Here is a 10254-nt window from a genome sequence, read left to right on the forward strand (position 1 = left end):
ACATTTTGTCAGCAACTGGTTTTCTTAATTTAAGAAGTGTGAATTGTTTGACACATTTGGTTTTGGCTCATGGGATTAATTATTGTTCAAAGGTTTCCTTGAAGAAGATGTGCCTTTCTGTAATATTTTCAAAATCTGCTTCTCAAATATCCAGTTCTCGTCTTCACTATGTATAATGAATTTTGCTAGTTAGAGAATTCTCAGTTTTAAGTCCATGCTTCTTAATTTTGTCGGTATTGTATTCCAGTTTCTCTGATTGTCCCTTGTCTTACCTGAAATGTCCCCTGTGATCCTATTGTTCTTTGGAAAATGAGTTCCTTATATCTTCTGACAGCTTAAAGTATTTTTCCTTTATCATTGGAATGTTGGGATTTAAACATGTTTCTTGAATCTTTTTTTTTTTTTGCCTTTTGGAGGGCAATTAGGGTTAAGTAACTTGCCAAAGGTTACATGGCTAGTTTTTTTATGTGGGCGTTAAGTGAGGCAGGAACCGAACTTGGGTCCTCCTGACTCCAGGGCCGGCACTTTACTCACTGCGCCACCTAGCCGCCCCTAAACTTGTTTCTTGGTGTTTTCAATAATGGATTCTTTTTTCTTGCAGTTCTATGTATTATTTCTATTTGAATTGTAGTGCTTATTTTTTCTAATTAAAAAAAAGGTCTTGAAATTTTCTTAGAGTATGGTGTTCAGATTCTTTCATTTTGCTAAATTTTCTAAAGTATTAGGAATCCTGAGAAAAACCATCTTCTAAAGCCATCACTGGGTCTGTATATTTTCTAGTTCTTTGGATAATTTTGTGATTTTTGAGCATGTATTTCTCATAGCCCCATATTGTGTGCAATCCCATTCTTTGGCTTCAGTATGTCCTTTATTATCTGCTCCTTTTGGATTTTTTGAAGTTTTCTATTAAATTTTATATATTGCTCATTTTCTTCATTATTTCCTAGTTTTTTTAAAAAAAGCATCTTTTAGTTTGAGCTTTAGTTCTTCCTGTGATTAAAAAAACAAAACAAAACAAAATCCTTTCTTTAAGATCTATCTTTTAGTCTTGTGACTTCTTACTCATGCCAATTCTTACTTTATTTAAATGTGCTATTTATCATATTTCTTTCTATAAAGTTCTTTTTTCATCTGCATAGTTCCTCATCCTATAGCTATTTTTATTGCTACAAAATGTGTATTGGATTAGCACTTTTCCTTCCTTTTTTTTTTTGGAGGGCAATTGGGGTTAAGTGACTTGCCCAAGGTCACACAGCTAGTTGTTTTTGTGTTAAGTGTCTGAGGCTGGATTTGAATTTAGGTCCTCCTAACTCCTGGGCCAGTTCTCTATTCACTGAGCAACCTACCTGCCCCAGATAAGCACTTCTCTTAACTTTGTTCATTCCAGTTTTGGTGGATTTTCATACTCATGTGTATGTGATTAGATTTTTTTCTCTCTCTTTGGTATTTGTTTCTCTTTTCTTCTCTTCTTTTCTCTCATTTGCTCCTTTTCTTTTTCTTTTCTCTTCTTTCCTTTGACTAGACCTTCCTTTCTTACCCAGATTGGAAGTATAGTGGCTACTTAATCATGGGCCTGATCCCAGTACTGATTTGCATAAGAGCATTGACTTCTTTTATTTCCCACCTGAATTGGTTTTCTCCTCTTTGAACATCCCAGTGCCTCTCTGCTCCCAGACACTTACCATATTGATGCTGGACTTGCTGTGGATGCCCAATTGTCTTTAGTCTTACTGAAGCTCTGAACTTTTTTTTTTTGCTTTTTTGGAGGAGAGAGGAAGGCAGGGCAATTGGGATTAAGTGACTTGCCCAAGGTCACACAGCTAGTAAGTGTTAAGTGTCTGAGGCCGGATTTGAACTCAGGTCCTCCTGACTCCAGGGCCAGTGCTTTATTCACTGTGCCACCTAGCCACTCCCAGAAGCTCTGAACTTTTGAACTCAATTTTTTTAAAAATGGTGAAAGGACCTATTTGTACAAAAAAATATAGTAGCTCTTTTTGTGGTGGCAAAGAATTAGAAATTGAGAGGATGCCAGTCACTTTGGAAATGGCTGAACAAGTTGTGGTATATGAATATAATGGAATACTATTGTATTATAAGAAATGATAAGGGGAGCAGCTAGGTGGTGCAGTGAATAGAGCACTGGCCCTGGAGTCAGATGGACCTGAGTCCAAATCCAGCCTCAGACACTTAACACAAATACTAGCCGTATGACCTTGGGCAAGTCACTTAACCCCAATTGCCCTACCTTCCCCCCTCTAAAAAGCAAAAAGAAAAATCTAAAAAAAAATGATAAGGAAGATGATTTCAAAAAGACCTGGAGAGACTTACATGAACTAATGCAAAGTGAAGTGAGCCCAACCAGGACATTATACACAGTCACAGCAACATTGTGTAATGATCAACTGTGAATGACTTAGCAATTCTCAGCAATATAAAGACACTTCCGAAGGACTCGTGATGAAAAGTGCCATCCATCACCAAAGTGAGAACTGGTGGATACTTTGGGGGGGGGGAGTTTATGTCTTCATTAACAACATGACTAATATGGGGGGAAAGTGTTGGTTGGATTAAATTGAGTATCAGGGCATTTTATTTACTACCAATATATTCAGATTTGTCTCTGATGTATTGAGAAAGGGACAAAGATGCTGAGACCATCCAGAGAAGGTAGTGTGATCTAGGACATGACCTAGGTTCTAGACTGGACTTACTCTGTGATCCTGAGCAAGCTTCTTACCTTATATGAACCTTAGTTTCTTCATCTGTCAAATAGGAGACCCTCTCTGTCTTCTCCACTGGTTGGTCATAAAGAATCAAGACTTGTATGTGAAAGTACTAGACAATTAAATCTTTGAACTTAGAATTGGAAGTCACCTCAATAGTTATAGTCATTTACCTCCAAGAAGGTAAGGGATTAGAGATGCCCTTACTGAGACTCAGAGAAGGGAGATGAGTTGTCCAATTTCATATAGCCAATTAGTGGCAGAGCTGAAACAAGAATCCCCAGATATGTTGCCCGAGGGAGCCCGTGGTCCTCCATGGTTCACCAAGAGGAAGCTACCATAGACCCAATCTTCCAAGCAAGCTTTTCTTTCTTGCTGTACACCCAAAGACCCCTAACCCTCCTCTCCTTCCTCTTCTACTCCATCTGTTACTCAATACGTTGGCACCACTTGTTCTCCCCACAGTCAGGAAGTCAAACTAATTTTATCCCCACCCAGACTCATCAGACAGGTTTGTCTGCATGGGTAGGCAGCTGTGTAAGACTGGGGGACCTCGGTGCTGTCTCTGCCTGCTTTGGGCCAGAATGTCAAGGAAATTCAGGGAGCTTGGAGACAGGGAAGCCAGACCTGTGTATCTGTTTGCTCCAGAGGGTTAGATAACAGGATATCGGAAGCTCCAGCCTCTCTCTGTGGTTCGTGTCCTGGAAGGGGACCCTCCGCCCTAGAAGGAGAGAAGAGGATGGGCAGCCACAGGAAAGGAGGAACAAGGCATGAGTCAGAACGTGGGGCCCAGCGGGGAGGGAGCTGGCCAGAGTCACGTGTTTGCTCATTCATAGCCTGTCATCTGTGCTTGGGTAGGCCTGCCTTCTTCCTGGATATCTTCTTCAGAGCCCATCAGTTACATCTTCTGAAGCACACAGCAGCAGTACTCACTATCCCTGCCTCCAAGAACAGGTACAGTAGATACTTTGCTGATTTTCCAATGGGGCTGTGGTTTCTCCTGGGTTATTGAGGGGAATGGGAAGGGGGCGGAGGAGAGAAGGAAGGAGTATTAAGGGCAGGGCCTCTGTTTCCTTAGGAGCTCTTTTTAATTAATTAGTAGTGGCTTGTTTTCTTGAGGGGGGGAAGCATGGTTATTATTGCTTATTGTCTTCCCCATTCTTGGGTACTTTTCTTAATAGAAATATGAAACCTTTTTGTGCTATAGTAGAAATACACCGAACTAAAGGTAGAGAGATTTCGGTTCAAGTCTTGGCTCTTACCCTAGTAAGTTGTGTAGTTTTGGGCAAATCACTTCATCTCTATGGGTCTTGATTTCTGCTTCCAGTTAGAGTAGAATCAGGGCTTCTTAACCTAGATCTCCATGAATTTAGTTTTTAAAAAAAAATTTCATAACTATATTCGAATTTAACTAATTTCCTTTGTAATTCTCTATATTTTATTTATATTTTAAAACACAATTCTAGGAAGGGGTCTTTACCAGACTGGCAGAAGGGGACATGATACATTCAGACACAAAAAGTTAAGAACTTTTGAACTAGGTGATCTCTAATATATTTTTGGGCAACCAAGTGTTACAGTGGTTAGAGCACCTGATCTGGAACCAGGAAGACTCATCTTCCTGAGTTCCAATCTGGCCTCAGACACTTACTAACTGTGTGACCCTGGACAAGTCACTTCACCCTGTTTGCCTCAGTTTCCTCATTAGTAAAATGGACTGGAGAAGGATATGACAAACCATTCCAGTGTCTTTGCCAAGAAAACCCCAAATGGGGTCAAAGAGAATTGGATATAACTGAAAAAATTATTGAACAATAAATTTTTTTTTTAATATTCCCTCTGAATTGAATTCAAGTCTTCCTCTGGAGCTTTTACCCATTTTTCCTCATTCTATCCTCTGAGGTAAAATGGAAGAATCCTACTTTCACATTACAGCCTGTAAGATTCCGGAAGACAGCCATCATGTCCCCTGTAAATAAGTCACCTCCTCTTCAGGTTAAATTTCCTCTTTCTTTCTATCAGTCCTCTAATACGTAGTTTCCAGGACAGGAAGTAGCTTCTCTTCAGCAGAGGTCAGCAGGAAATGTCAGACCACTCTAGCATCTTCACCAAGAAAACCCCAAATGGGGTCACAAAGAGTCAGATACAACAGAAATGACTGAGCAGCAACAGAAAAGTCACCAGATAGGTGACTGGACATTAGGGACCTCAACCTCTTATCTGTGGTCCACTCTGTGAGACCCAGAGAGTCAGAAGGCAGACTGGCCCCTCTCTATGTAGGCTGGGTATCAGGACCACACATTCGGGAAATCACAAAGATCACGGATTTTAAGAGACTAGTATAACTAGTACAACCTTCTCCTTTCACTCCTGAGGTCCAGGAAAGTTATGTGATTTGTTCTAGGTAAGAGAGGCAAGAAGTGACTGAATCAGGATTTAAACCAGGATGGTCTTGCTTCAAATTTAACTCACTGCACCAAGGTGCCTTTGTGGGATAACTTAAGTCCTTACCATCTTAGTGTGAATGATTTAATTGATTTGTTTGGTGTAGTGGGAGAAAGAATATTGGATACCTAAGACTGTGGGGGCCCTGAACAAGCCACTGAAAAACAACTGATTTATAGAGCACCCTATGATGTAGGTAGTGTAAATCTTATTATTCCTACTTTACAGATGGGAAAACAGAGGCCTAGTGAGCATGGTGTGATGATTAGAGTGTTGGAATTAGAGTTAGGAAGAAGTGAGTTCAAATCTTACCTGACAAACTTACTAGTCCAATGACTTTGAGTGAGTCCTATGATCATAGATATAGGGGCTGCCCAATGTGCCCTCCTCACTTTACAGATAAAGAAATTGAGACCCAGAGAGGTTAAGTCACTTGTTCTTGGTTATACAGGCACTAAATAACAAAGCCAAGATTTGAACCCAGGTCTTCTAAACCCTTGGGCAGCTAGGGAGCTCCATAGTGAATAGAGTGCTGGGTCTTAAGTCAGGAAGAGTCATCTTCCTAACTTCAAATCTGGCCTCAGACATTTACTAGCTGTGTGACCCTGGGCAAGTCACATAATCTTGTTCATCTCAATTTCCTCATCTGTAAAAATGAGCTGGGGAAGGAAAATGCAAAACTACTTCAGTATCTTTCCCAAGAAAACCCCAAACTGGGTCACAGAGAGTCAAACATGACTGAACAGCAATAGCCTCTAAACTCCAAATCTCTCCGTTTCTTCATACATAGAATAGGGTTAATGATATCTGAAGGACTTTGCTCACAGGCATGTTGTGAACACCTAATGAGATCATGTAAAGTTCTTTGAAAAACTTAAAGTGTTACATAAATGTTGTTTCTGTATCAAGCTAACTTATCGTTAGCATTGCTCAAGGCTTTGTGACTGGTAAGAGTCAAGTCAAGTCAAGACTTGAGACCAGGTCTTTTTAACTCTCAAGAATGGAGCTCTTTCCATAACATACCCTGTCACCTCTAGACCAGAGGAGCCAAACACATAGCCAGCAACTCTCTTTAGTGCTGCAGAACCAGATTAAAACATAATTGGGAAGTACTAAACAAAATGAGAATACGATAGAACACAAATAATGTTAATATGTGGTTTTCTAAGTCAGTGAGATCCACTGGGATCTATATATGGTTTAGTGGCCCCATTTCTCATGACCCTAGACTTTGTCACCTCTTTTGACCACCATTTATTATTCATAAAATGAGAATAATAATTACCTTCTCTAACTCACAGTGTGCTGGAGGAAGATCAAGTAAGATAACAGTCTGTCCTTCTGAACTGTATTAAAGTGCATGGCAGTGAGGGAAAAAAACAAAGTGATATTTGTTTTGTTGTTCAGTCATTTTTTAGGTCACGTCTGACTCTTCATGACCTAGAGTTTCCTTGGCAAAGATACCAGAGTGGTTTGCCATTTCTTTCTCTAGCTCACTTTACAGATGAGGAAACTGAGGCATACAAGGTGAAGTGACTTGTCCAGGGTGACACAGCTAGTAAGTATCTGAGATCAGATTTGAACTACCAAAGATGAGTCTTCCTGGCATGACTCCAGGTCCACTGTACCAACCAGCAGTTAATGAGGTAGAACTGAAAACAAGGGATAAATCTGGTTTTAAGGGATTATGTTCATTGACTCATTTAAAGAATATTCATCGAGCCTCACTTTAGTGCCCCTGAAAGGAATATGAAGTATGCTGATCACACGTTGCTTTGGGACATCTGTTTTGGTTTCTGTATCAGCTCTGGTGCTAATAGATGCTTGGCTTGTTGGTGATTGATGGGGGTGGCGTTGATTGGTTAGTTAAGAGGTCAGTTAAGAGGTTAGTTAAGGTTAGTCAGTTAAGAGGTCTAGGCCCTGCTTCCAGTTTAGCCCCTGCTGGGTGACTCTGGAAACGCTGATCGACTTCTCTGGACCCATTTTCCTTACCCCTGAAACATGCATGGATCATACTTGATGAGCTTCCAGGGGCCATTCTGCTCTGAAATGCAGGCTTCTATGATTGCTTTCCTCTTCCTAATGCCTCTCTATGAAAGGGTGAAAAAGAAAATTAGAATGTAGGCCCCTTGATAGTAAGGATTGTTTTATTCTCTATGTTTGTACATAGGGAGTCATTGCCCTTGGGACAAAGTTTCATTCTTCCTAGTTTATCTACCCCTTCTGGAAGGGCAGCATTGGCATCTGGAATTTGGAAGCAAGGGTTTATTAGCACCGTGCTAAGTGCTTTAGGGCTGGGTGGCACAGTGGATAGAGTGCCAGGACCTAGAATCAGGAAGATTCATCTTTGTAAGTTCAAATTTGGCCTCAGACACTTAACTAGATGTGTGACCTTGAGAAGTCACTTTCCCTGTTTGCCTCAGTTTCCTCACCTATAAAATGAGCAGAAGGAAAGGGCAAACCACTCCAGTATCTTTGCCAAGGAAACCCCAAATGGGGGCATGAAAAGTAAGACATGACTGAAAAATGACTGAACAACAACCAAACAAATGTCACTCTGTTTTTTTTTCCACTGTTACACAGAGAAAAAATAATTTACATTGTTCAAAACAAGGTCAGACTGTTGTCTTACTTATTATTACTTATTATCCCCCAGTACCCTGAGAATTAGAGAAGGCACTATTCTAATTTTCTGAATAAAGAAATGGAGGTCAAGAAAGGTGAAATAGTCTGGGGTCAAACTCAATGGCAATGGGGCCACTAAACCATATATAAGGATCCCAGTGGGTCTCATTGAAATAGAAAATCATATATTTGATTTTCCACACACTGGGAAGAAGGTACTATTATTATCCCTATTTTACAGTTGAGGAAACTGAGGTTAAGTGACTTGCCCAAGGTCACATAGTGAATGTCTGTAGCTGGATTTGAACTCAAGTCTTTCTGACCCCAGATTCATCTCCCTATTCATTGAGCCATCTGACTATCTCTAGGTATTTGAGACAGAAAGAATGCTAGAAGATGGCAGACAGGCCACTAAAGGAGGTAAAGGTTGGGGAGGGATAAGAGGCCAAAGACAAAATCCCCTAGCCCTGAATACATACATAACACATACATCATACATGCATACACACATATGTGTGTATACATGTATACACACATATGTATATTAATCTTACATTCTTAGAATCCAAGACAATTAGGACTAGAAAAAACTTTGGAGATTTCAAAGCTAAAACATTCATCTGGAAGCCAACATTCCCATGGAAGGATCATAGACACACAGTGGGATGAATCATCCAAGGCCATCTTGTCCATCCTGCATTTTACAGATGAGGAAATATAAGGCCAGAAAGGAAGTGACTTACCCAAGGTAACAAAAACATAAGGCAGAACCAAGATTTGAACCAGAAATATAGTCCCCTCAAATCTTTCACTTCCCATTCTTTATTACTGTCCTAGTCCAGTCTGTCACTGATTAGCTGTGTGACCGTGGCTAAGTCACTTCCATCATCTAGTGAACCTGCTGCCTACTGACTTATGAAACAATGTATGTGGAAGCATTTTCAAAGAGATAAAGTTCCACATAAATGTGAGTTGTTATTAATTATTAATAATATTATTAATAGTCCCTCCCCTACATGTCTACTTCTCTCCTTTAGAAGTAATATGAGGACCAGGAAGGTGGAAGGAAAATGGTGTCCTCTTGGAAATTCCCACAAAAAGACACTATTTATTCTGATCTGTCCCTTGTCTTGGTCAAACTGGGCATATTGACATTCAATTTGAATCAAATGATCTTTTAAGGACTTTGATAAACTCTAGAGTATGCGGAGAAGTGCAGCTAGATTGGTGAAGGACCTGGAGATCTTGCCATATACAGATGGGTCAGAGGAGTCATGGAGACTAAATGTTTGAAGAACTGTCATAGAGAGAAGGCATTCAATTTGTTTTGCATGGCCCTGGAGTGCAGAACCAGGGAGCAAGGCATGAAGTTGCCAAGGGGTAAACTTAGGCTTGACATCAGGAAAAAATTCCTTCTAGGCGGAGCTGTCCAAAAGTGGAATTTGTTGCCGTCTTAGTCCATGTGCATGCTGGTTCCAAATGCAAGGTCTGGATCAAGCTCAAGATCTAAAAAAGTTGATTCAACTAGGCAAATTTACAAAACACCCTTTTACTAAATATAAGCAAACTCTTAGAAAAGCTGTACAAACACTTGGCAAGTGCAGCTCTCCAGGCCACCACCTAGGGACACTTACAAAACAGCCTCCCACTGGGAATAAGCAACTCATCCAATTGGAAGGGTTAATTAAACCCTCCCTCCTTCATCCAGGTTGCTGCGGATTCCTTTCCAAAGTCCAGTGGTGAACGAGTCCTATTCATGTATTTTAAATAATTAAAGCTTCTTAGTCTAATGACTCCCTTAGGGCTTGAGATCTGGTCTTAAAAAACAAAGACTCCTGCAACCACAAGTGTGACCCCTACCCTAGTTGGATTAGTTATAAAGAGAATTCTTTTTCCTGTGGGTCTGTGTAGACTAAGTTGAATGGGTTAGGCTAGGTGGTCCCTGAGATTTCCTTCAGCTCTCAGATTCCAAGATTCTTTGGAAATAGGCCTGACTTTGAGGTTAACATTGGGTTTTTCATGGAGTCACAGGCAAGCACTTCTCCCTTCTGGGCCCTAGTGTGCTGGTGCCCATGCGCTAATCCCATCTGTCTCCTGGAGAAGTGAGGGAGTAGGAGTGGGAGAGATCTTTCATTTTATACTAACTTCCCAGTACCCTTGGGAGAATCTGTAGAATGGGGATAATACTTGTACTATCTACTTTAAAGGCTGGCTGTGAAGGTGGCAGCTTTTGGAGAGTGTAAATAGCATGCTACAGTGTAGGCCAGTAGATAGAGTCTGGAACTTGCAGTGGGGAAGACCTGAGATCAAATCCTGCTGTGTTCACTTACTAGGGGTGTGAACTCGGGCAACTCCTGATCTGTAACAGGAATGGTGCCTGTAATGCTCACGACATTGGGAGACTCTGTAAAGTGCTCTGTAAATCTTGGGAGTGTTGGTTTAAACTATTTTGTTGTTGAGT

At 40.7% G+C, this 10254-nt stretch overlaps 1 protein-coding gene across 3 annotated transcripts in view; it reads left to right on the forward strand.

The window, feature by feature from the left end:
• The first annotated feature begins 3244 nt into the window (after positions 1-3244).
• TMEM40 (transmembrane protein 40) overlaps positions 3245-10254 on the forward strand; it is a 28050-nt gene continuing 21040 nt past the window's right edge. Inside the window, exons 1-2 of one of the 3 annotated variants that reach the window (XM_069083892.1) lie at positions 3245-3491; positions 3582-3677. The gene's annotated coding sequence lies outside the window, so the exon portion shown is untranslated. Of the gene's footprint in view, positions 3492-3581; positions 3678-10254 lie in introns of those variants that run through there. The other 2 variants (XM_069083891.1, XM_069083894.1) reach the window with 2 other exon arrangements.

Source organism: Petaurus breviceps, unplaced genomic scaffold (genome assembly GCF_028583685.1).
Source record: "Petaurus breviceps papuanus isolate PSGF00001 unplaced genomic scaffold, PetGlider_PUasm1.0 174, whole genome shotgun sequence".
NCBI classification, from domain to species: domain Eukaryota; kingdom Metazoa; phylum Chordata; class Mammalia; order Diprotodontia; family Petauridae; genus Petaurus; species Petaurus breviceps.